This window comes from Belonocnema kinseyi, chromosome 9, assembly GCF_010883055.1.
Source record: "Belonocnema kinseyi isolate 2016_QV_RU_SX_M_011 chromosome 9, B_treatae_v1, whole genome shotgun sequence".
In the NCBI taxonomy this organism is placed as follows: Eukaryota; Metazoa; Arthropoda; class Insecta; order Hymenoptera; family Cynipidae; genus Belonocnema; species Belonocnema kinseyi.
The window spans coordinates 10,364,422-10,391,080 of NC_046665.1; the positions used below are offsets into that span (position 1 = coordinate 10,364,422).

At 35.2% G+C, this 26,659-nt stretch overlaps 1 protein-coding gene across 2 annotated transcripts in view; it reads right to left on the minus strand.

Annotated features, from left to right (window-relative positions):
• The window catches only part of LOC117180241 (protein arginine N-methyltransferase 6), an 88,760-nt gene that overhangs the window by 55,490 nt on the left and 6,611 nt on the right, over positions 1-26,659 (minus strand). Inside the window, exon 2 of one of the 2 annotated variants that reach the window (XM_033372630.1) lies at positions 23,250-23,421. The exons of the other annotated variant lie outside the window; for it this stretch is intronic. The gene's annotated coding sequence lies outside the window, so the exon portion shown is untranslated. The remainder of the gene's footprint in view (positions 1-23,249; positions 23,422-26,659) is intronic. 2 annotated transcript variants of the gene reach the window in all.

Sequence of the window (26,659 nt, forward strand, 5' to 3'; positions counted from 1 at the left end):
TATTGAAGATTCTTAACTTGATCGATATTGTGTAGATTTTCTGCCTTCATGGTTTGGAGGGTTGATCTACTGTCGGTAAGATACAATCTCTGATGATATAGCTGATAAATTAAAAAATTTTTAAATAACCTTTTCTATAAACGTATTGTTGCGGTTTAAGGATGCTGTTTTCTTCGAAGTAAAAGTTTACGCGAGTATTATTTTTTCAAAACCGTTGCTCATTGTATTAAGAAGACTAATGGGCCTGTAGCTGGTTGGATGAAACGGATCCTTGCCTTCTTTCTGAAAAACTAAAATGTGAGCTATTTTCCATGAATTAGAAAAGTAGCTTAGTTGAATACAGGAATTGGAGATATGCGCGAGGAGATTGACACACGAAATGGGAAATTTTTTGAGGACTAAGTTTGAAATTGAATCAGGAGCAGGAGCTTTGTTATCTCTAGTAATTTTAATTTATTTTCTTAGTTCCTTATTTATTTTCTTAATATTATCGGTACTAGGGATTTTAAGAAAATCGGAGATAATTTTTTCACATTCCGTAATGTGCTGCATCTGCGCTCTCGAACTTGAATTGCTATAGTTTTCCGAAGGTGCTTAATATTGTTTTTAAGGATACAGGTTATAGTTTTTTCATGTGTTCGGCAGAGTTTATTGTGCGTGTGGATAAGGTCCTCAGTCTCGGGGCTGAGAGGTGGAATGTATTTGTTAATAGCAGTCTGAGGGACTGAAGCCTGAATGGCAGTTTTTATGATTGAGGTAAGATTAGATATGGCGTCGTCAATTTGAGTGGTATTTGTTAGTGAAGGTTCGAAATTAGCGTGAGATTCTAGGGTTGAGTTGAATGTTTGCCAGATTGCTTTTGCAAAATTGTAGTGAGGTAAGACCGGAGATGGACTGAGTCTAGTTCGTGAATAGTGAAAGTAGATATCGTGGTTGTAGAAGTTATTTTTGGTGATTGCAAAATCGATAAGGTCAGATTTATGGTTTGTATTGTAAGGGAAAAGGTATGCGAGTCTGGTGCTGAAACTGAGAGATTTTTATCATTCATGAATTTGAACATTTGTTTTCGAATTTGTTAGTTGTTCTGCTATTGAAAGCTTAGTGTTGGACATTTAGGTCCCCTACTGCGATTACTGAAGGTCGCAGGTTTGAATATTTTTCTGTAATCGTTATTTGTAAATTCGCGAGAGGGAGTCTGGTAGAGCGAGACGATGGCATATGGTTTCCCGTTGATTTTTATTTGTACAGCCGTAGCTTCAAGGACTTCAGGTTCAGTAATTATTAGTTCGTGATGGTCAATATTTTCTTGAATTAAGATCGCGGTACCTCAGTTCATGTTATTTCGGTATAATTTGTAGCCGCGAACTAGATTAAAATGTAGGGATTCACGTAGTAAATTTTCGCTAAACATGCAAATGGCAATGTTATTGTTGTAAAGGTATGTGGCTAATTCATGTTTTTTTAAGATAACCTGAGCGTTCCAAAAAATTATTATTACAGAGTTATTATTGAGGGCTGCCATTTTTAAGAGCAATTGATGATATACTTGTTATAATTTCGGCTGTTTGTTTGATAGCTTAATTCTTACTTATATTTCCCCCCATTGTTTCGGTTGTTAAAGTCATAGATTTTTTTATTAGGCCAACTAGGTTAACTTTAATGTCTTGAGAGGGCGGATTCCGAACAGCAGCAATTATTGGAAGGAAGTTACTCTCTGCAATGGGATGAGTTTCGGCAGTATGTTTTTTAATTTGATTTTCAGTTTGTTTTTTAGCTTTCAGTTTATTTTCGGTCTTAGTCACGCCTTTTGAGGCTACTTTAGTGATGTACAGTGTTTTAGTCTGCAAGCCCGGTGAGCTTACGGGGGTTGCATGTTCTTGGGGGTAGATATTACTTGACAAAATAAAGGGTGGAGAAGGTATACTGGGGATTGTATCCTTAGCGTTATCAGCAGGTTTGGAATTGTGTGTTTTAGCATTTTTAGTGGGCTTTCTAGATGCTTTTTTGAATGCTGGGCAGCCTTTTTAGTTGGCTGGATGATCTCCAGCACAGTTAGCACAGACTATCGGCGCTTCGCTGCCTTTCTTGTAACTAGAACTCATATGTGCACCCCCACACTTCAGACAGCGTGAAGTGGCATGGCACATGTCAGAGACATGATGAAATCTCTGGCATGTGAAGCATTTAGAGGTTTCTTTGGGTTTAACGTAGGGTTAAACCTTTATTTTTAAGAACGCGAGAGACTGAAGACGAAGAAGTTCTTTAGCCTGAGGTGTATTCGGAGGGGTTACGAGAGTCATGGGGATAGCTTTTTTAGTCTGTCGGTTTTTCATGCGACTAATTGAAGTGATCTTGTACCCTTCTTCCTTAGGTTCAGCAAATACTAAATCGTCAGGGAAAGAAACAGGGATGTTTCTCATCACGAGTTTAATAGGGAGTGACTCTTTGTTCTTGTACAAGTAGTACTCGAAACCTTGCTTCTCTAGGCTAGAGATAATTTGACGATAGCCATCTGCAGACGAAACACGGACGGAGTAGACATTGGAGCCTATGTTATACACGACAGGGTTATAACGGGCAAAAATGTTTTAGATATTATGGAGGAATGTATAGGGATGATTAGCTTTATCCACAATTACATTAATGGGTGGGATTTTTACCTATGCTGATGTTACGCGTGAATTTAAATTTTCCGCGTTAGTTTTTTAGCCTGGTGCTCCCGTATAGTTGGTTTTCTTCGAAGTTCTCGTCCTGATGCTATTGCTTGAGCTAGAAATAGAGTGAGAAATCGAACCTGATCCTGATGTTCTCCTACGCTTTCTTTTTGAAACGCTGGTCCAGTTTCCGTCCATCCTTTCTTCGGCGTCTCTTCCTGTTAAGTCCGATGGCTGTTTACTTTCTCCTGGACTAGGAGGCATGGCTGCCACGGCGTCGCAGTGGGCAAAGTTTTTTCTATTTTCCTTTTATCTATCAATTTCATGCGTGTGATAGACCAGAATCTATCAGTCTATCATGAGCATCCAATAAATCCACGACGTACCAATGCCCGACGAGTCTCATCCTGATTAACCCATCACTGGAGTGTGGATGACTCGGCGACAAGGCTCCCTCTACTCGACTTCCACGCGGAATGGGAGAGACTGCTCGGCCAGCATATAAATATTATTTATATTAGTCACATAAAAGGACGCGTTTCGTCCACCGTCACTCAATGCGCCCTCTACTAGCTCGGGTAAGATTGAACTTCTCTCTATCTCTCTCTAAGACCAGCCCAGGGAAAAGAATATAATAAATAAGTACAATTGAAACGTACGCTGTTGATTTCTCTTCCTACGAGAATTTCAATCCGTTCTTTCCAGAACGAACATTTTAAACGTACGAATTTCTGTTCATCCCTACATTTGGGACTCGTCCATTCTCACTCACGAGCTGTCAACCCTTCCATCCGGGTCGTCCCATCCAACAGTACCTAGGAAAGAGATGACTGTTCATTGAGACTTAGAATTTCGAATCCTTTCTTGAGGCCTCACTGGGTCATCTGAAAGGATAGTTGCCTAGTTGTCTCTCTGGATGGGAAGATGAAATTATAAGAGAAAGGGGTGGCGCAAGTGGTAGGGACGTCCATCTCCGGCTCGTCAACAGCGGGTGCCGGTCGAAACCATCAATGACTATCGGTAGGAGCCGGTAGTCCTCATTCCGAATGGGCGACAGGAGTGGTCGACCTTTCACGAATCACCAGGAGGTGTTAGGAATTTAAGGACGCCAGGAGGGGAGACACTCAGTCATCTATCACCAGAGGAAGATTACCTCTCGATCCTGACTGGCCGGGAAGGTATCAGTTTTGACAAAAAATATAAAAAAATGGAAGTTAAAAACAAAAAGTTTTAAAAAGCACGTTTTTCGCTGTTTCTTGCAAAAAAACATAGTAAAGTTTAGATTTTAAAACCACTGAGGGTCAACCTGGTTGCAAATTATGTGTAAAATATTTTATCCAAATTTTATAAAAATCGGTTGATTAGTTTTTGCGATACGATGAAACTAGACTTTGAAAAGGTCGTTTTGAGAAAAACGCGTTTAAAGTTTTTGAAAGTTATTAAAAGGCAGATGATTTAAGGTAGGGACTTGAAAAGCAGATAAAACGGTCCAGAGCGTTATACTCGCAGGTAGACGGAATAAGGTAGTGATGTTCAGGTAAAAAAAAATATATAGTGAGAGTGCTCGGATTTTCTGGAAATTTTTACACAATATTTCTGAATATACTAATGGTTTTAGGTGTTAATTTTGTTTGTCTACTTGGTCTAAATCAATATTATTAAAATACTGATTAATCTTAAGATTATAAAAAAATGCTCTCTAGCTCCGCTGGGATATGAGCCCAGGTCCTTCAGATTGCCGGTCTGATGCTCTACCGACTGAGCTACGGAGAGACGAGAATATTTTCTTAAAAACCTCCTTACAAGGTGAATGTTAACGTCATTCCTTATACTTATAAGATTTTTCTTTCTAAACATGAATTCATATTTTAATATTGATGTAGGTTTTTTTTAACCACGGAAATTAATTAATAGTCTTAGATGTTAATGTAAAACTATTAAAACCCATATTAAACCCAAATTAAATTGAAACCCATATTAAGTCCAAAGTCTTCACGCAGATATTATATAATTGTGAGTCACATACTTTTTGTTGATAAAAAATATGTAGCTTTGAACCAAATTTATTTCTAAGAGAAGCCCGCCTTAACAATTATTATAAGATTCAATGTTCAATAAACAAAAGTGCAATATTATCATTATTCTAAGCCTGGTTTTGCACGAACCAAACGTTTTTATTGCAAAGTCTTCACGCAGAGATGATATGATCGAGAATAACTTACTTTTTGTACATGAAAAATATGTAGTTTTCAACAAAACTTATTTCTAAAAGAAGGCCGCCTTGAGAAATATTTAATACGCAATAAACAAAAGTGCAATATTATCATTATTCTCTGCGTAGTTTTGCACAAACCAAACGTTTTTATTCCAAAGTCTTCACAAAGATTGATTGGATTGGATCTTGAAGACGGATTGGATCAATCCAATCCCAACGAACCCATACAGCTAAATGTAACTGCAGTCTCGAGGGGAAAAGAAGATCAGGATCTATTGCCTTGTTTGCTAAACACGTATCCTTGCGATGGAGTAGATGATTTTCGCCTAGTAAACAAATTTTTAGAGACATTCCAAAAACATTTAAATCAAAAAGATAGTAAAGATTCTGAATAAGTAGAACAAAAGAAAGATTTACAGTTAGGATTTGATCGACGATAGAGTACTGTGCGTTTTAAAGAAACGCCGGAATTATTGACATCACCTATTTTGGTTCAACAACCTTCCAGAAGATCTTTGTTTCAAAGACCATCAGCGGCGCCAATACCTTTCGCTCGATCTACTCCAGCTCAGAAAAACATAGGGGACCTGCCTTGTCGGCCGATGAGGGGAGTATTCCTATAAAGGAGCCCTTTTCTCTTCGGTTGACACAGGAATCTCTGCAAGGATACGAAAGACCAAGGGAACCGAACACCCATTTATATGGAAATGCCGTATTTTGTTCCGGACACCTCTCCCTCAGAAGAAGAGACAGTTACAGCATTGACCAGGAATAATACTCTAAATACAAAAGAATTGCAGAATACAATGCCTTCCATCCTCCATGCATGGACCGAACCAATAACATACCGTCGCGACAACTATGCACATTTCATATCAGAAGATTGTGAGCCGTCCAACACCATTTTTAAATTATTACTCCATAATCATAATTTACTCCATAATCATTCAAACAAAATATGCCGGCTCGCTAACTCAGGCGATTTATTGGGTACATTGCCCCAAAATGGAATGGCCGAGTTGTTGTTGGGCGTGTTTCGAGGAGGTCCACCAACCATAACTATATGTCATGGCAAAATAGAAGTTCCTTCCGTGAAGGATCGCGCTCAAAGAATATTAGCAAAGCACGATAGTTTATTAGGGGGCACAAAGGACTAAAAAAGACATACCAACGAATACAGGACAGGTATACTTGGCTAAAATTACGGAACGAAGTACAGTAACACATTAGATCTTGCAAAAGTTGTCTGGAAAATAAATTAGTGCGGGCACGCACCCGTGAACCTATCGTAATAACGGATGCCCCACTAGGGGTGCTCGGTAAGGTCTCTTTAGATATTGTAGAGAAATTGTCAACCACACCCAATGGTAACAGATACATACTTACCATGCAGGATAACTTCTCCACGTTATGCATTGCTTTGCCACCATTGGAAATAAGGTGATAATGTTTAAGGATGTTTGCAAAGATGAATACGACAAAAAAGCGGTTGGCTCTTGTACCATAGTGGGCTTCACGGAAAATCATAATGTGATCCTTGAAGCTGACGATGGTATAAGATTCACCAAGCACGCTGATAAACTCATGGTCTCATACTGCTCAAATATTACACTATTTCGCCTAGTAATAAAAGAGTGTAGCCTTTCATGTATCCGTGATTTAGAGTCGTCTCTCAAACGCGGAAACTTTCATCAGGCATAATTAGGAGCCTTTGATCATTTTAATCATTCAAACACGCATTGTTTGTTCATTTAGATTTAAAGATATGTATCCCCGACCCTATCTCTTGATACTGTTGTCACTAATTAACATTCATCGGGGCATCCATGGCGATAACAAAGACCACTTTCTGGACCACCAATTCCACAAAAGCTCCGGAGTATTCTACGAGCATTCAGGGCCAGTGCGGAAGGTCGTAAGACATTATAGGGTCAACATTTTTCTACATTTTGAATCCATACACGAGTCTTTAATAGATTGGGAAGCTAAAATGGACAACCTAGCCAAATCTTGCCGACCTAAGTAACGAAGCAATTTGTGACCGGATCATCGAAGACTACCATCTTCAACCAAAGCTGATGACTGAAAAGAGACTGAAGGAAGAAATTAAACTGGAAACTAGCGGATTGGTATATCATACTTCAAGGAACCCATTAATTAATTTACCAGCAAAAATACGTCAAAGCAGGGCTACTCCAATGTTAGGATTCCTATGAGGAATTGTTGGACCAGTTGCTGGAATATTGGCATACAATGACGGCCAAGAGATGAATGCCAAAATCGAGGAGATCAATCAGGCACAAGCTAACATAATACATCTGATGTGGAAACAGACACATATCATCCGTTCCCAACTGGAAAACCTACATAAAAACATAAGGAACGAAGAATTTCAACAAAAAAATTTCAGAACTTAACTATTTCAGACCATTCAGAAAATTAATAAAATTCAACAAGAAACTCAAGGTATCAGTTTTACTACAACTTTAACTAAAATACTACATTCACTGGAGGCCAGACTGAACGAGTACATTCGTTCTGCGGACCGAATCATGGAGGTCATCCATATCTCGAGGAAGGGTGAGATCCATCCCTCGCTACTGACGGAACAGATGCAGTCCGTTTTTCGGGATATACAGGATTACGCAATGGAAGTCATGTTTCCAGTTTCGGGACCGTGTGTCGACATCGAGAAGCTCGCTCGGATTGCGACAGTAACCATCGTATAAAAGAACGGAACACTATAAGTCCTCCTGGATATTCCATTATTAGACCGTATGGAATACACTAACTATCCACTATATCCGCTACCAGAACAGCAATCCATTCTAGGAAACGGTTCTGGGCGAGCCTACATCAAAACAGACATTTCACACATCACTTTGGGAAAATCCCACCGAACCCACCTTTTAATGACTCGCTTAGAATATAGCAGCTGTGGACAATTAGAAGACTATATTCTCTGTCCAGGAGATTTTCTTATATTCGAAACTTTAAACTACAAAACTTGCGAATCACAGCTTTTATTGGAACCCACAATGGCTTCCTTTAAATTCTGTGACATTAAGGTCTCTTTACAATAGGGAGTACTATTGGAAGGTGGTACCGTCATTGGGTGTCTGGATCTACTCATTGACGACTGAGCTAACGGCCAAAGTGGACTGCGTGGACAAGTCCACTCATCCTCTTCAATTACGAGGGCTAGGTTTGATCCAGATAGCACCAGGCTGTAAACTAAAAATAACACAAACAACCCTTCCAGGATTGCAACACACCAGGGAATCAACAATAGCCAACATTCAGCCAAAACAATTACCTAAGGAACCCGTAAGGTAACACTCCAATAAACGACTGTATAAGGAAGGAGAAAAGGCCCTAGGCCAATTAGAACAACAACTGTATGATCTCAGCCTACGACAACAGGAAGGTACGAATCAACAAATACTAATCCATGGGTCTTATGCTGGATTGTGTTTACTTGTGCTGTTCATGCTGGGATATTTCGCTCTCTCTCTCTCTCTCTCTCTAATCTCCTATTGCTCCTGGCCGGTTGTAGAATTTGTATATATTGCAAGCCAAGAAGACGAAACATCGAGAACAGAAAATCAACATCTAGCTCCACACATGCTCCAATAGACCATTCAGACCAGTCGTCAAAGAGGTCTCAGATTCAGCAGGAAGATGAATCACCATCATCCAGTAAGGAAGTAGAGTTTCCGATTTAACAACCATCTGCAGAAACTCCAGAGAGGGGTACCTGCCCGGAGGATTCTTTTGCCTCGACAAACGTTACTGCCACCATAAACAACATTATTCAAACCCTCCACCACCTTAATGCTCGGAGTCATTCATCGACGGCTCGACAACGCCAGTGTAGTGTGGTGACTAGTGAAATTATAATGGGAATGAAGTCCCCAAAAGTGTTGGTATGGATGGATGAAGGGATGCTATAAACAAAATGGCCATGTCGACAAATTAAAATTAATTTACAGGGAAATAAAATACGCTTATCGGATTATCGTTTAGGTAGCAAAGGGGATAGTATTATGAACTTAGGACTAAAACAATAACCAAGAGGTCCCGGGGAGGAGAACAGAGCGAGGATATACGCAATGACCGAGAACAACCATTTCCATTCAGGGCAGCTTTGTTACGGCAGGCCTTTAAACATTTTTCATTCCATACTTTTCAAAGAGCCCATACGTTTATCAAGAGCCGAGTCCTTGCTCTCTCATCTGTCCACGCACCTCCGCTCACAGGACAGTACTCGTAGTACGAACGTAAAGAGGGAGAGCGAGAGAGATTAAGCAAGGACGACTAGAGACGAAATTTAATGGATGCATCTTCTAGTTTCCAAACATTTCAGTCTTTCAGGATTTAAAATATAACTTTCTGAAAATTCGGATTAATATAAAATATAAAATTCAACGTGATATTGGATACTGACTCTATGAGTCAGTTCACAATATCACGACTATGTGTTAAGAATTTAATCGGCTGCACTTAGTCTGAGCTTGCATTTCCGCTGCGAGAAGAACAAATTTCAAAACTCTTTCTCACGACTACTGGGTGCACGTGCACTCAACACCCCAAGTAAGAGAAACAAAGCCTTAATTTTTTGACCATAGTTTTTCGAGCCTTCAGCAGAATTTCATTCTTCGCAGGGCAATAGTTGGTTCGTAACTACCAAATTTATTTCCAAGAGAAGTCCACATTAAGAAATATTATAAGATTTAATATACAATAAATAAAAATTCAATTTTATCAATATTCGAAGCGTGGAATTGCACAAACCAAATATTTTTAATCCAAAGTCTTCACGCAGAGATGATATAATCGAGAGTCACATACCTCTTGTTGATAAAAAATATGTAACTTTCAACCAAATTTATTTCTAAGAGACGCCCACATTAAGAAATATCACAAGATTTAATATTTAATAAACAAAAATACATTTTTACCATTATTCGAATCATGGTTTTGCACAAATCAAACGTTTTTGTCGCAGTCTTCACGCAGAAATATGATCGAGAGTCACTTATTTTTTGTTGATCAAAAATAATTCGTTTTCACCAAATTTATTTCTAAGAGAATCCCGCCTTAAGAAATATTATAAGATTTAATATTCAATAAACAAAAATGCAATTTTATCATTATTATAAGCGTAGTTTTGCACAAACCAAACGTTTTTATTCCAAAGTCTTCACGCAGAGATGACATGATCGAGAGTAACTTCCTTTTTGCACATAAAAAATAAGTAGTTTTCAGCCAAATTTACTTCTAAAAGAAGGCTGCCTTGAGAAATATTATAATATTTAGTACTCAATAAAGACAAATGCAATATTACCATTATTCTAAGGGTGGCTTTGCACAAACCAAACTTTTTTGTCCCAAACTGGTTACGCAGAGATGATATGATCGAAAATCACTCATTTTTTGTTCACACAAAATATAGTTTTTAGCCAAATTTATTTCTAATAGAAGCCCGCCTGAAGAAATATTAGAGTATTTAATCAACAATAAACAAAATGCAATATAGTAATTATTCTTATCGTGGTTTTGCACAAACCAAACGTTTTTGTCCCAAATTTCGCACACAGAGATGATATGATCGAGAGTCACTTACTTTTAGTTTATAAAAAATATGTAGTTTTCAAAGAATATTAATCATAAGATAGGCTTGCAACAATAAATATTATAATATTTAATATTGAAGTAAAAAAAAATTAAATCTTATTATTCTAAGCGTGGTTTTGCAAAAACCAAACGTTTTTATTCCAAAGCCTTCACGCAGAGATGACATGATCGAGAGTAACTTACTTTTTGTTGACACAAAATATAGATTTCAACATTATTTTAAAGAGAAGCCCGTCTTAAGTAATATACAGTATTTAATACTCAATAAACAAAACTGCAATATTATCATTATTCTAAGCGTGGTTTTGCACAAACAAAACTTTTTTGTCCCAAATTTGTCAAGCAGAAATGATATGATCAAGAGTCACTTACTTTTCGTTCATGAAAAATATATAATTAAAAAAAAATTAATTCTAAGAGAGGCATGCCTTGAGATATATTATTATTTAATACACAATGAACAAAAATGAAATATTATCATTATTCTAAGCGGAGGCTTGCAGAAACCAAACGTTTTTGTCCCAAAGTCATTACGCAGAGATGATATGATCCAGAGCCACTTACTTCTTATTGAAACAAAATATACAGTTTTCAACCAAATTTATTTCAAAGCGTTCTGGTAACCCGAAAAGGATCAAGTTGCGTCTCCTCGCATTGCGACGCTCAATTTCGTCAAGCACAGAATGATTATTTAAATCAAAAGAATCAAGCGTACCTTTTATGTCCTGAATCCAGGCAGTAACACTGTCGAGCGCCTTCTCGTTCTTAATTACTCGTTCCGGAAGTCCATCGAGCTTCTCTTCTATGGATTTGACTGAGTCAAGCACTTTCTGGTTGTCCTCTAATAACTTCGTTTGAAGTGTAGTTTGGAGTGTTCCGATGGCAGATTGAATTATCCTGTTTATGTCTTCCAGGTTAAAAGCCCGAGTTGGAGATGGTGGTCGAGAACCACAGCAACGGGAGTAAGCACCTGAAGGCAAGGTAGCGCAGCAACCTGAACAAGCTGGGTGGTAAGGAGCGGATAATCCTGAGCAAAACGTAACATCAACAACTTTAGATGCGCAACTCCTGTAGATTTTCTCTACAGATAGAGTAAACTTAGAAGTGTTTTTGTTCAGGGCCGTAGTGGTGAAACTAAGTCCAGGTATAGAAACACGTGGGCACGAGCTAACTTATGCAACAATTAAAGGAAATACGGTAACGAGACTGAGAGTCACTGTGTGAGGTTCACACGCCACGCGCCGAGACGGAGTTACAGCAATCAGTCCACAGCACCGAAAAGTTATGAATTTTTAATTTGAGAAATTGCACGAAATTACACAAGAGATGCAGCACAGTCACATATTCTCAGATGCAGAATTAATAAGGGCACATCTTAATCCCAAATACGTCTTCTAAGCGATTCACAAAATTTCGCAATTTAGCAAAAAGACGGAGCATCGATTACGACAAGCTCTTTCATTCGGCCATCTTGACTATACAAAAATGCAATTTTTCATTATTCTTAGCGTGGATTGTCTCAAGCCAAACATTTTTCTCGCAAAGTCTTCAAGCAGAGATATGATCGCGACTCACTTACTTTTTGTTGACACAAAATATACAGTTTTCAACCAAATTTATTTCTAAGGGATGCCCACCTTAAGAAATATTATAGTATTTGATAAACAGAAATGCAATATTATAATTATTTTAATCGTGATTTTGCACAACCCAAACGTTTTCGTCCCAAATTCGTCACGCAGAGATAATATGATCGAGAGTCAATTACTTTTAGTTGATAAAAAATTTGTAGTTTTCAAAGAATAGTAATCATAAGATAGACCCGCAATAAGAAATATTATAATATTTAAATTCAATTGACAAAAGTGCCATGTTATCATTATTCTAACCGTCGTTTTGTACAAACCAAACGTTTTTATTCCAAAGTCTTCACGCAGAGGTGATATGATCAAGAGTTACTTACTTTTTGTTCACAAAAAATATGTAGTTTTCAACAAAAATTTTTTCTAAGAGAAGCCCTCCTTAAGAAATGTTATAATATTTAATGCTCACTAAACAAGCATACAATATTATCATTATTTTAAGCGTGGATTTGCACAAACCAAAAGTTTTTATCGCAAAGTCGTCATGCAGAGATGATATAATCGAGTCACATACTTTTTGTTGATAAAAGATATGTAGCTTTAAGCCAAATTTATTTCTAAGGGAAGCCCGCATTAAGAAATATTATAAGATTTATTATTCAATAAACAAAAATGCAATTTTATCATTATTCTAAGCGTGGTTTTGCACAAACCAAATGTTTTTGTCTCAATATCGTTACGCAGAGATGATATGATCGAGAATCACTTACTTCTTGTTGACACAAAATATACAGTTTTCAACAACATTTATTTCTAGAAGCCCGCCTTAAGAAATATTATAGTATTTAATAAACAATAAACAAAAATACAATATTATTATTATTCTTATCGTGGTTTTTCACAAACCAAACATTTTTGTCCCAAATTCGTCAAGCAGAGAAGATATGATCGAGAGTCGCTTACTTTTAGTTGATAAAAAATATGTAGTTTTCAAAGAATATTGATTATAAGATAGACCCGCAACAATAAATATTATAATATATAAATTCAATTGACAAAAATTAATTCTGATCATTATTCTAAGCGTAGTTTTGCACAAACCAAACGTTTTTATTTCAAAGTCTTCACGCAGAGATGATATCATCGAGAGTAACTTAATTTTTGTACATAGAAAGTATGTAGTTTTCAACAAAATTTATTTCTAAAAGAAGCCCTCCTTATGAAACATTATAATATTTAATACTCAATAAAGAAAAATGCAATATTATTATCCTAAGCGTGTTTTTGCACAAGCCAAACGTTTTTATTCCAAAGTCTTCACGCAGAGATGATAAGCTAGAGAGTCACTTACTTTATGTTGGTAAAAAATACGTAGCTAAAGAAAAATTATTTCAAGGAGAAGACCGCCTTCAGAAATATTATAGTGTTTTACAAAAAATAAAAAAAAACATTCAATATTATCACTATTCTAAGCGTGGATTTGCACGAAACAAGCGTTTTTGTCGCAAATTCTTCATGCACAGATGATATGATCGAGTATCACTTACTTCTTGTTAATAAAAAATATCTAGCTTTCAACCAAATACATTTCTAAGAGAAGTCTGCGTTAAGGCATATTATAAGATGCAATATTCAATGAACAAAAATGAAATGTTATCATTATTGTAAGCATGGTTTTTTCACGAACCAAACGTTTTCGTCACAAGGTCGTTAAGCAGAGATGATATGATCATTATGCACTTACTTTTCGTTCATAAAACATATGTAGTTTCGAAAAAAAAATTAATTCAAAGAGAGGCCTGACTTAAGCAATATTATAATACTTAATATTCAACGAACAAAAATGCAATTTTATCCTTATTCTAAGCGTGGTTTTGCACAAATAAAACGTTCTGGTCCCAAATTCTTTCCGCGGAGATGATATGATCGAGTATCACTTAATTTTTGTCAACAAAAGTATGTAGGTTTCAAAGAATAATAATTATAAGTGAGGCCCGCGTTAGAAAATATTATAATATTTTATATTCAATAATCAAAACTACAATTTTATCATTATTCTAAGCGGCGTTTTGCACAAACCAAACGTGTTTATTCCAAAGTCTTCACGCAGAGATGATATGGTCGAGAATCACATACTTTTTGTTGATAAAAAATAGGTAATAAAAAAAAAATTATGAGAGGCCCCACTTAAGAAATATTATTTAATACTAAAAAAATGCAATGTTATCATTATTCTAAGCGTGGTTTTGCACGAGCCAAACGGTTTTGTCGCAAATTCTTCACGCAGAGATGATACGATCGAATATGACTTACATTTTGTGGATAAAAAATATGTAGTTTTCAAAGAATATTAATTATAAGAGAGTGTACAGCTTGGCATCCTTTGTCATAAACTAAGATATTTCTGAAAGATTTATCCGCGCTTCTCACCTCAGAGTTCGGGCACGACGAATTTTCCACGGACCTGAAACTTTCATTCCGACGCACACTGAAGGTGCTAGTAATCGTAGCCTTATATGCGAAGGTTTACTAACTGAGAAATCTGGAAATCTTAAGACTTTGAATTTTACAGTCTCTATTGAATTCTGATGCATAGTTCCAGGACTTCGTTTTGGACGAAATCTTAACCTGCCGTCCAAGTATCGTTCAGAAGAGTACTCAAACAAAGTAGCATTCAGAAGAATATTCAATTAATCATATAAACGTTTAAAGCGTGTTAGGGAATCAGAAGAATTCAAACATAAAGTATTAAAAAACAATTTAAAAGGCTATCTAAAATTTTATTTTTATTTTCATAGAATTAATTAAATATATTTTTGCAAAAAAATAATATTTTTTCATATCATATTTAAAAATTCTTTTATTTTCAATTGATTTTTTTACAGGTTTCGAAGGTAAAAATTTTATTTGTAGTTTGCAATTTGGTCAATTATAATCAGAGAGCGGACGAGTACAGTCTGCAATTGCGCACTGAGAACAGGGCATGTTTCGATCGTTGCGAAGAACCATCGCTTGGGTTGAAGTAGTGGAAGAGCTTCGTATTCTTAGATTTTACGGTTTAAAATATTTCTGGCATTTATTGCACCTGAAAGACCACTGTCATACTAATTAGATTCTACTATCAGCGAAAAAATTATAGAAATATACATTTAACAAGAATCAACTTTAGATCATTTTTTTCAATCAAAACAAAACCCGCATGAGTCATTGACAATTAGATTCGATACATATTTAATTTAGTATAAATATCATAAACAAATTTCTTAAAGTAACGTGGAGTAACATACGTTACTTTCGAGGGGTACATAACTCCAAATTCTGTTGTACACCAATTGCATATTTGCAAGTGATTGCAAGTGATTACAAGGTGATTGCAAGTGATTGTAAGTGATTGAAAGTAAATGCACGGTAAATTCTGCGTGATTGCAGTAATTTCATGGTGAACTATGTGCGATTTCGGGGCTTTCAAGGTGAATGAAAAGTAATTTAGATTTAATTTAAAGCTATTTCAAATAAATTTAAGTCGATTTAAAATAGTTGCTTGCTATGAAGCGATTGAACTCAGTTTTAAATGTACTGACAGTAGAGCCGGAATGTTAAGAAAACTCGAAACGTCGAGTTGGCTTGAGGTTTAATAGATAACGCGAAATAGCTGGAATCGTATGACACAAATTGTTCAGATCTACTTTGGAGATATTTAAATATCATTCGACATTAGGAAATAAAAAATATAATTATTAAATAAGGTTTCAATTTTCCTCAAAAAAAGTTTATGAGTATATTTCCCCCCCCCCCATTTTTACGGCAGTATGCAAAGTTTATGTTGTATTTTTAGGCGTTTTCAAAACGCATCTATTTACCTATTGTCGAACTTTCGACGATCTTTTATGATCTACCAAAACCAACTTATAAATTTTAAAAACTTCTTTACAGAAAGACTTTTTTAATATTTGGAATATAATACTATTGTAACTCAAAAGGTTATTCCTTGCAACAAGATACATTTTGATAGACCTTTCGATGGTTTCTATGATTATCCGAAAATAAGATTTTGGGTAAAATAGCAACATCAACTTGAAAAGCATCGATTGTGGCTGCTTTTTATTTGACTGAAAAACATACATGCCCACAATTATTATTATTTTTGATTCAAGCAATTTTAAAATTAAAATATAAAACTAATATTAAAACCAAATTTTTATTATTTCATAGTATCTATTATCTGAAATAATGGAAAAGATATGCAAGGACAACATTTTTTATAATTGATATCTTAAGTTCAGAATTAATATATATTTATGGACAATAAATAGACAATGAAGCCGTTACATTTCTGTTAAAAAATTTTCAACTGTTGAAAATTCAAGAAAATTGAATGCTAAATTTATAACAGGTAAAAATTCAATTTTTTTGACGAAAAACATTATCATAATCTAAAATTTTCAAAAAATTCTAAATCTTGTTCAAATTATAATAGTTTTTCATTAAAAGTATCAATTTTTTATTTAAAATACCAATGTAACTTAAAATAATCAAATAAAAAATTATAAAACTTTTTGAAATATAATGATTTTTGAGTAAAAATTTAAATTTCTAACACAACTCAATTTAAATGTAGCACTGTAACATAATGTAGAAGCCGCTGGTTGATAGCCACAGCACTCCGGCCAGCTTCGAAATCGAGACCAGCCCGGAGAAATATAAAAAGGTCGCTGAGAGGACAGGTATGATGTGGCACATTGACATCGCCTTAAGCCGAAATAAAAAAAAATCGAGTTTTTAACAATTATTTCATCTGACATTACAACATTTCAAGAATATTCTCTTAAATTTATAACTCAATCTGTATAAAAATCTAGGAGATAGAGCATTTGGAAATTTGCGTCATTAGGTTCGGCCGCCGGGAAGCGTTGGAAGTATATCGAGGCACCTGCTTACTATTGTTTGCCTGTATTTCTTGCACGATCATCTCGCTTTCGAAGAGCTATTTTTAAATATTTTAGTTGTAAGCATTGCTTCCAATTCCTGTATCCCCTCACACCGCGCATGTTTCGTGTCGAAAAACAGTTTGGTTACCATTCGAACGCCTTTTTTTAAAAACTCTATTTTTAAAGTCGGTGGACACGATTTCTCAAAAATTAATGCACCGATTTTATTAAAATTTGGCTCACATCCTCTAGGTAGGATTGACTAGTGATTGAACGAAGGTTTTTTTTCTTTGATCACAACTTATTTTACAAGGTAAAACGTGGTGTAAAGTTTACCGAAAATTGTACTTTTTTGTACACAACTCTGCAAAAAATTCAAATTTTGATTTTATTCGAAATCCTTGGTTCAATCACGAGCTATACTTACCTGCTAACAAAAAATATTTGGTTCTTTTATTTCATATTCAGCTATCTTGAGTTATCCTGACTTCCGCAAGGATACTTTTTTCCCCAGGGATCTTCGAAAATCTCCAAATATTGTTTAAATGCCGTCCTTTTATATACAAGGGTGGCCGAAATATTAAAACTTCCAATTTACCTCACATTTCCCTGATATTTAGACGAATTTCCTTGACAGACAAGCATTGCAAAAGCGAACAAGATTTCAATAATTTGCCAAGCAAAATAGTGACACATATCCTGTGCTAGATAGTTGTAAGCATTACTTGACTTATCAATTTTAATATAGAAAGGCTCTTCACATTGCGTATCAAACTAAGGCACTCAAAAATGAAGTCTATTGAGTATCAGGTCAGGCTAAAACATTTTACGCAATCAGCACTAGCTGAAAATAATAACGAAACAGGACATAACATTTTATTTGACGAAACAGTGACTGCAAAAAACACACAATATCTTTCCAAGACAACATAGAGAAGCAATTGAAATCTTAAAACACCCTAATAACACCAATAGGGACAATGGATACAATACCAATATGATTTGTCTTTTCGTCCTCCGGGATTTTTTACGAAAGACTTGATTGGCCAATCAGGTTCGAACAGTCCCCACGGTGGAACACTCTGGCCAATCACAGGCATAGTAGAGAGTATGCATAAAAACAAAATAAGCTGATACATCAGTTTCAGGTCAGCCCTGAAGAAGTGAACTGCTATGTTCACAAGGGTGGCTCAAAAACGCTTTTTTTAGAGGGCAACGATCCCCCCAATTTCATTCTAAATCCGAAAAAAGAAATTCCGTAATTTAAAAAAATGTTTTAATTTAACTGGTGCCGGTTTTGACTTGAAGTTTCCCATGTAAAATTCATGGGAAAAAATCACTTCTTTGAGTTTTTGGAATAATTTGTTAGGGTTTGACAAAATGTGACGGGAAAATATGGACACCTATTGAGAATTATCCAACGAAGAATTTCATTTATCAAACATATGGGTTTGACACCCCTAACACACCCCCATGAGTACCTGAAAACTACCATTGAAACAAAAAATGTCAATTCTTCATGAAATCAACATTTTGAGCACTGTATTCCGGTTTTTTCTACTTAAAATTATTTTTATTGGTCTAGTGGACCACATAAAAACGAACCCCGAAATGTGAAAGGTAAGGAGACTCACATCAAAATCCACCTCAAAATGTGAAAGGCAAGGAGAATCATATCCAAAAACACATTACATTTTTAGAGTCAAGTTGATTAATACCAAAAAACACCCCAAAACGTGAGTGGCAAGCGGACTCACCAAAAGCAACTCAAGATATAACAGGCGAGGAGAATGATCCACCACAATTGGTTATCATTTTATTATTAACAACTGTTTTCCGACAATAAAATCGTTTTGAAAGTTTCCTTTAGAATATATCTAAATCGTTCTCCAACTACAAAAAAGTGCGTATAAAATAAAATTTTGGTTACAAATAAACAAGAAGATCATTCTTATCAAGTATTAGAACCACTGAGGTTCAGCTGGCATGTTACATTTCAAGATGGTTTTTGGTTAGTCCTCTTGTCTACCAAGTTTTGAAGTGTTCTTTGTTGTTGTTAATCTTCTTGCATCTAGCAATTTGTCGTACTTTAGGTGAGTGCCCTTGCCTTTTAACATTTTTTTATTAAATTTAATGTTTACTTTTCTCTTCTCTTCGCGACTTTTTTCTTCGAGAAAATACCATGCTCTAAGGATGACGAATACTTCTAAAAAATTAGAGACTATTCTGAAGAGGATACAAAAGAATAGTATTTATGAGTACCCGGCACAGTATTTGCAGAATCGAACCAAATACTAGAGCTACTGACACACTACAGCACACCTGACAGCGCTGCGGCTAGTTGGCGCGTTGCAATCGCACTCTTACGACCTTCTAAAAGTGAACCAATACTTTCCAGACCCTTTTCATTTTAGAATTTTTTTCTAGGCTACATTACAAAAAATAGAAAAAATTCCGCATTTTGAGACAAACTCAAAAACGTTTTATGAAATGGAAAATCCAGGTGAAATAATTTTTTTATTGCATAATAATTATTTTTAAGTTTTGAAGAAGTTTTGTGGTTTGATTCCCAATGGAGTGACGAAGGAGTAAGATCTTTTTTTCAAGAAATAATTTTAATTTGAAAATATTATTTTCCATCTAGTCTGATTAAGACGTTAAGCATTTTTTGTTATTGAAGATTCTTAACTTGATCGATATTGTGTAGATTTTCTGCCTTCATGGTTTCGAGGGTTGATGTAATGTCGGTAAGGTACCATCTGTGATGATATAGCAGATTCCTTTAAAAATAATTACTTGTACCATTAACACCTAGCTAAAAATTGGCTTTATTTTCTTGAATTAAGAGTTCTTATTTTGATCCCTCTAATAGCTTAATTGAAAAAGCACCTGACCGGAAATCAGAAGTTTTGTGGTTCGATTCCCAATGGAGTGAATAAGGAGTAGGATCTTTTTTTCAAGAAACAATTATAATTATTTTTATTGTAAACCTCGTTAAAAGACCTTTTGGAAATTCTAATGAAAAAGTGAAATTGGATAACTGTTTCGGCTGTAATTCTGTGAACTGTCCTTGGCCCGGTCCTACCTATCGTCTTTGCATTTTTGTCAATGCTTACCAACCGTAATTTTATAATAATAGTTGTACTACTTACAATAATTGTGATATTGCAATGGGTTCGTGCTCTCTAGATCGAAAATAATTTCGATAGGAAATAGTGTCACTTGAAAATAGATTCGCTAGGAAATAATTTCGCTAGAAAATAGTTCCACTAAAAATTAGTTTCGCTAGAAACTTTATCTACGATATAATTGCACTTTGATCAATTATTATGAAATAAAAAAAATCATGACTGGTCTCTAATTTATGGACCCGATTTCCTTTTTTCCTGTATTTAATATTAAATTTCAATTTTGTTAGATTGAGAAAATGAGGTTTGAAGAGTGTCGACGAGTGTAGGCGTAGTAAGAAGTATCCCCGATTTCAAAAACAGTATTGTAAAATGACAGGTGTGCAACAGTGTTTTGGAAAATGCTGCAGAACATCCCAATGGACACAGGAGTCACCGAAGAAACGAAACGACGATTGGCAGAAGAAGCCATAAAAGGTTGCAAAGCGGAAAGGGACAAAGTTACCTTTGTCATGTGGGACGAGGTTTTCCTTGCTTGTGAATTGTTTTATGATAAGGCAACTACAAAGTAGTTGGTTTCGAGGACTGGAGATATGTGAGGACCGAGAAATATGCGGGTCACGCTCTAGTCTTCATGATGCGCATGGTCGAGTCTGGAGACAAACTTCCTCTCACTTTTAATTTTTGTAGCGGGCAGACTGCCACATCTCAATTAATAGCTTGCATAAAGGATGTCGTACGTGCAATCAAGGAAGCTGTCTTTACGGTTGTAGCGACAGTCTGTGATGGTGGTTCCAGTAACCAGGCTGCTATAAAAACCCTTTTTCAGGATACAATGAGACTAAAAAGAGAGGATTGTTTCTACAGAAGTAAGTTTTAATTTCATGGAAGAGAGTCCAAAATTTATTCTAGTTTTCATGTAACAATAATTCTAAAGAAAAGCCAAATCTAAATTGAAAATCGTTTTAAAAACATGCTTGTTTACAGATGGTACTTTCATTCGACATGAAATAAAGATTATTCCACCCTACGATGCACCGCACTTAATTAAATGTGTTCGAAACAATTTGCTGAAAAAAACATCTTGAGTTCGAGTATGATCAAAAACATATTCAGTGAGAATAATGTTCGGTAAGTCCCGAAATTGACAGCGAAGCGTGTTTATCGGATACGAATAAACAAAATGAAAGTCATGTTGACCATGAATGTGTTTAGTGTAGAAGCTACATTAGATTCAAATGAGTTAACATTTAAAATTTAGATTTTTTTAAATGTTACACACCTCACAAGATTTTTTTTCTCATTATTCGAGGATTCAATGCAGATAGGAAGCGACTTGCTACCAATTTAATGGTATATTCAAGGCCTTAGTCATCAATTCCGTAACGCACTCCTATTCAAAAGGAGCGAATTGCCAAGATGATGAAGGTAACTTTGTTTTGCCGTGAAAAATCTATTTCACAAATGCAAAAGTTTCTGAAGAACCTCTTCGCGAAGTACTACTTGTTTGTCGCATCCAACCAGGCAGTCGGTAGCGGAGAGATCCTATTCCGGAAAAAGGAGGTTTCTTAGCCGAAACTTCAAACTTCGTCAAAGTTCTGAAAAAGAAAGCTCCTTCTCTAAACACTTGCACTAAATGCTCAGCACTTTTCCAAGCTGCTGCCTCATCAGGCCGTGTTAAAGAGCTGCACAATGACATTAATAGCATTCTGCGAAGGAGCATGCAGGATCTGTACGCAACAGTAGGCGTCAGGCAAAGAGCAGCTCTTGCGCTTCAAAACGAAGTTAGAATCAAGAGGCTGTACTGCAAAGATCACCAACAACAAATATTAACGCAAGTACTACATTGGAGTATAATTCAGTACAACACCTCAATTTCGGCTTATCTCGTCGCAATTCCTCTCTTAATCAAAACAGCACACTTTCTCCACACTCGCCATGAAATAAAGAATGAATTTGTCGAGAATAAGTTCCTCATAATAAATACTCGTTTTCTCTAAATCTAGTATTTTCAATAAATATTTAAGATTATTTACAACTTGTTTCTCCACTCACAATTACATTGTCAATGTACACAAAATTAAAAAAAATTAAGGAACTTGAGAAAGAATTATTTATGGTAGTCAGGATTATCTGCTTAAATTATTTAAAATATTGTAGAATATTATCATTTATTGACTACGTAATATTGTACTACATAATATTGTACAACATAATGTAGTACATTGTACTACAATTACATTTTAAAACTTCAATAATTGGATCAAAAAATAAGAAAATTTGAAAGAAATTACTTGACACTGAAACAGAATTGTTTATAAATTATTACCCGTATACAAATTTTTGTTTAACAATCTATACTTTTGTAAAAAAAAAATCTAATTTTTAGTAACGCTACCCTTACTAAAAAAGTCAGAAGTCCTGACTTTTTATGACTTTTTTTATCACTAGTCGCATTGATTTGTGTTAACGTTTTGTGTACATTAATGGTTTGAATGTGTGGAATTAAATTTTTAATTCGAGATCAATTTAGTAATTAAGGCGAAATCAAGGAAATATTAAACAGAAAATATGTCGGAATTATAACACACATTTTGTCTGTATTTCCTGTGTGACATTTCCAGAACCTCGTATCAATCTTTCAATACATTGTCGACTACAAATTTTAATGATATTTTCGAAAATATTTAAAAAAATTATTTTAACAGAAATACATAATTGAGTAAATAGATACTGGTATATATCAAATTAAATCAATTTTAGGAGAATCATGTACTAAATTTTGTATTTCTATTTGTAAAAATTACAAAAAAAGTAATCAATTTAAATTCGGAAAATGTGCGTAAGGTGTCTTACAAGAATAGCTATTTGAAAATGCCAATAAAATTTCAAATCAACAATAAATTAAAGCATTGATGACCGATTCTGGAAATAACACACAAAAAGTACGAAAAAATATTTGTAATCATTTTTACATATTTTCTGATAATTATATATCCTGGATTTTGCATTAATTATTACATTTATCTTTAATTACACATTTTATTCCGCATACTTAAATTATCAATGTATGCATACACGCGCATAATACATGTTCACAGTACCTTAGTAGTTACTAAAATGGTGGTAGGTGGCGGTGAATTCCGCCATTTCTTCTACATAGTCTGGTTATAACGCGCTCCTGATTAGTCCAGCCTAAATGTTTTTTAACTTGAAGGCATTTGATACTTAGAAAAATATCGATTTTACTAGTTTTAGGTTCCCCTGGATTTTTTTCTAGAATAATAAATATTTTGTCTTAAGGATTTGGGAAATGATTGCGAACATACTAACGGACGTTCGTGCGCACTTTTTTTGGGTTAATTAAAAAAAAATTTAATTTTACTAAATTTGACTAATTTGCATGGCGCTTAGGAATTAGTATCGATTTTATCAGTGTTAGCTTCCCCCGGCTTTTTCCCTAGATTAATCAATATTTTGTCTTAAAAATCTCAGGAATCATAGTGGACATGCTAGCGTACATCCCTGTGCACTTTTTTTGTGGGTTAATTCCAAAAAAATCTTATTTTGCTAAAAACGAGGGGGAGATTACGATATCCGTGGCGACAAAGATTTATGGTGAACGAAACCAATCGCGCGCTCGACAGCGCGTGTTTTTATCATTTGAGATATTTTGTAAGTATTTGTAAACTTTTTTTGCAGTTTGGACTAATTCATATTAATCCATAACAATCTGAAGCAATTTTTCGATCCTCTTAAACCCTTCTTAATCTGTCTTTCAGCCTCAAATTAAATTTTAATCTGAATACATGTCTCAAAACCCGAAATGCAATCCGAATGGACCCGATGCTCACTCATCAATCCTTCTTCATTCATGTATCAGCACCAAATTCAACACGAACGCATTCGGAATCCATTTTTCAATCCGTGCCTCCAATTCTCGCAAATGAATGGGACTTTTTTAATTAAATCCGATGAATCTGACATCAGTGCGAATGGATAAGTGTGAATCCAAAATAAAACCGAATGAATCACAATCCAATCGGAAAAAAACTCTCACTCTATCCGAGTGAATTGAAAACCAATCCAAACTTAATTTTCATTTCTATCAAATCCGGGCGTATATATAAAAACTTGAATCTTAGCACAACTTTTAATCATTTTAAAACCGTCCGCCTAACACAATTAGGAAACTTCTCGAAAAAACCAGGTCTGTCCCAGTTTTATTCGGAAAAAGTATAGGTCCAAACCTGGGACGGAACTGGGTTTTTTAGGAAGTGTGCTATGTAAGTAATCCGAGGAATCCGAGACTCACCCAAAAAATATTTTCACCCCTTCCCAATTCTAAAACAAACATTAACTGCGAACCGAATTAATCCAAGCTCGCCATTCAATTATTTCCAATCCGAAGGAATCTATCAATTTCTAGAAAACCTCTAAAATTTTACGTTTTTCGTTTATATTTCTGTGTTATCCGGAAATCTGAATATTTGTTAAGTTTCTTTAATATTAATACGAATTTTTATTTAGTATTAATTTTTTAAGTTTTTTTTTTGTAGTTCCCATGGTTTTCGAGATAATTCACAATTTTCATTTTTTCCTTTTGAAAATCTTTTTATTGGGTTAATTTGTAGTGGCCGAGAACCACCCTTTGTATAAAACCCTGAATATTTTTTCATTTTTCACGTAGCTCGCCGTTTTCAAGATAACTCCAAATTTTTATTTCGAAACTCTTTTTGCTATGCTAATTCGGGGTGCTCGATGGCCATCCCAGAATGGAATATCCTGAAAATGTTGTCCCTTTCGCGTATCTCTACTTTACTCTGTTAGTTGTGGGTGGTCGAGGATCTTTATCAAATAGTGCAAATTTTTCCAGCTCTCGCGCATCTTTCACCGTTTTCCAGATAAATCAAAATTATATTATTTATTTAATTTTAAATCATTCTGTTGGGTTATTTTTACTTTATCCAAAACCAAAGAATAGTATAATACTCGTTGAACAATGTCGTGATTGCTTTAGAGTTTGACACGTCACGTTTCTTCCCTAACGGCAAATCCACCAATCTCGAATAGTTTTCGATACATCTTTTTTTATTGTTAAAATTATTGACTTTTTTTTGTAAAACATAATTTCTGAATATGATTTCGATGGGAAATTTTGCCAGAAATACGTATCTACAATTTTTAAATCGATATCTAATATAGCTTTCGAGACACCCCTGTGACTGGTCACAGAAATTATGTAGGATCACACCCCAGCCCCTTTTCCAATAATTCGTGGGAGGCGGGAAGGCACCCCTGTAACTGGTGATAGAAAGAATGTAAGTTCACATCCCTGCCACTTTGCCAATGCCCCGTGGGGGCGGGAAGGTACCCCTGTGACTGGTCATAGAAATAATGTAAGATCACACCCGTGCCACTTTTCCCTTATAGGAATCCACATTAAAACTCCTTTTTCTTGTACAAAAATCGCCTATAAAAAAAAGTTTTAAAAATCGATAAATCGAAAACTATTCGAGGTATCGATTTAAAACTTTCAGATTCATTTTTGTCGCCAAAAATCCTATAGGAATCCACATTAAAACTTTGTCGCCACGGATATAGTAATCTGGCCAAAACGTGTGTGTATATTTCGAGGTTATGTATGTTACAATTCCCTCTTATACTTGTTCTATAGTTCTTATTGACAGCATCGGTACAACAGAGAACTATATTATCGGAATGACGGAGAGCTGAAAATGAATCTAACCTCAAAATAATGTACATGCATAAGAATTGTTTGGTTATTATCCCTGAAAAAGAGCCAAACCTAGTAGCACGGAACATTCCAGGAACGTTCCGCGGGAACCTCCGAACGTTCCCTAAGCGTGTAAAATGTCCACCACTTGGGAACGTTCCAGGAACATTCCACTGGAACATTCAAAGAATAAATGATCGTTATTGTTATTATTATTAATGAATATCCGATAAAGAGTAAGTGATAGATCAAAATTAATGTCAATTTATGATATAGATACAATATTATAATGTATATACGGTACTCAAAATTCAAAAATAACATCTATTCTCACCTATCTCTTACGGTTGACGAGATAATTGTTATTAAAAATAACAACAATAGAAGGTTCCCCACAGGTCCCAGTGGAAAGTTCCACTGGAACGTTGCGAAGGTTTCCGCGGAATTTTCCATGCACGTTTCTGGAACGTTTCGTGCTATTAGGGTAGGGATATCCGTTATAGTCCAGGCATTACGTCGGAAAAAAGTGTGAAATTCCCTAATAAATCCAACCTGCAAGGTTTTTAATGAGAAAGTTTCGTTTTGGGGTGCATTTTGACATATCAAAAATGCTAGAACAGATCATTTGTTAAACCCGCTTTTTTTAACAGTTCCAAAATTTACTTTTGCGTGGGCGAATAATTCCCGTTGTATTTTAAAGCAAAATGTCTAACAGAAAAAGGAAAGAAAACAAAATTCTGAAAAATTATACTTAGTTATTTCCAAATAAATCCTCCC